Here is a 1,062-nt window from a genome sequence, read left to right as displayed (position 1 = left end):
CCCCCCCCCCCCCCCCGCTGTAATTAATCTTATAACAAATGAAATTAAACCCAGTATTCATCGTGCAGCTCTGAGTGAGTTCAGCGTTTACTACAGAGCAGCGCCTTTAATGTTAGCGTCGTGAATGAACATAAATCCTGGAGTCACGAAGCTGCTGATGAAGGCTAGCTGTTTGTATTCTCCCTGACTTCATGCTAACACAACACTGAGCGCAGCAGCCGATGATGAGCTTTGTTTATGAAGCTGTTCAGCTGCAGCTAACGCTTCATTAGTATGGCTGTGGTGTGACGCTAACGCTAGGTAGCCTCATTGGTATGGCTGCTGAGTGCTGGCAGTGAATATCGGCTGACTGGCAGAGCGCCCAGCTGCACACACACGCACGCACACACACACACACATGCACACACACACGCACGCACACACACACACACACGCACATGCACGCACACTCGCAGCCTCTGCATTGCGCTGAATGAAAGAGGAGTGATGGATTGAGCGTGGCTGTATTTCCATCTCACCCTCGGGTTAGAAAGCACTTTACATCCAGAGAGTTCTCTTCTCTGGTTCAGATCTGCTGCCGTCTCGTGAAAACACACCTGTAGGGTTTCTGCTCAGGTGACGCAGAGTGAATTTACACAATGCAACGTCGTTTCAGAGAGGGGAGATTAATGAGACTCGGAGTCGAGGTTTTAGACTGTCCATAAAATTAAACGACCTCGCCTTCTCCTCTCAGCGTTTTTATACTTTTATTTTGTAATTCTTTAAAAGTTTGTCTTTTTGGGGACTGCCTAGAATGAGGCAGCCCCTTATTATTATCCACCTGACAAGGGTATCTTAACTTTATATCTTACTCTCCCGTCAACTTTAATGCAGCCTGAACCGTAACGTGTACCCTCACAAATGTTATATTAAACTGACCGGCTCGGCCCCGTGATGTGTGCTTTTACTTTTATTGGCATTTTGAGTTACCAAGGCGACGTAATTTGCAAACAAAACAGCCATTTTTCTAATTGAAAACGCCTGTCAGAGAAATTATATGATTTTTGAATGATTCTGTTATTT

At 45.8% G+C, this 1,062-nt stretch overlaps 1 protein-coding gene across 1 annotated transcript in view; it reads left to right on the top strand.

Annotated features, from left to right (window-relative positions):
* LOC119417260 (F-box/WD repeat-containing protein 7) overlaps positions 1–1,062 on the top strand; it is a gene marked incomplete in the record, with an annotated part of 18,888 nt that overhangs the window by 412 nt on the left and 17,414 nt on the right.

This window comes from Nematolebias whitei, chromosome 1 (genome assembly GCF_014905685.2).
Source record: "Nematolebias whitei isolate Nwh7 chromosome 1, NemWhi1, whole genome shotgun sequence".
Classification (NCBI taxonomy): domain Eukaryota; kingdom Metazoa; phylum Chordata; class Actinopteri; order Cyprinodontiformes; family Rivulidae; genus Nematolebias; species Nematolebias whitei.
This window is presented reverse-complemented; position numbering and strand designations above follow the sequence as displayed.